A 362-nucleotide genomic window follows, 5' to 3' on the forward strand; every position below is an offset into this window, starting at 1 on the left:
TTCTGAGTTCAAATTCTGCCGAGGTTAACTTTGCATTTCATCCTTTCGGGGTCGATAAATTAAGTACCAGTTACACACTGGGGTCGATGTAATCGATTTAATCCCTTTGTCTGTCTTTGTTTGTCCCCTCTGTGTGTAGTCCCTTGTGGGCAATAAAGAAATAAGAAACTTTAGCTCGCCGGGCGAAATGCTTAGCGGTATTTCGTCTGCCGCTACGTTCTGAGTTCAAATTCCGCCGAGGTCGACTTTGCCTTTCATCCATTCGGGGTCGATAAATTAAGTACCAGTTACGCACTGGTGTCGATGTAATCGATTTAATCCCTTTGTCTGTTTTTGTTTGTCCCCTCTGTGTGTAGCCCCTT

This window comes from Octopus bimaculoides, chromosome 21 (assembly GCF_001194135.2).
Source record: "Octopus bimaculoides isolate UCB-OBI-ISO-001 chromosome 21, ASM119413v2, whole genome shotgun sequence".
Lineage (NCBI taxonomy): Eukaryota > Metazoa > Mollusca > Cephalopoda > Octopoda > Octopodidae > Octopus > Octopus bimaculoides.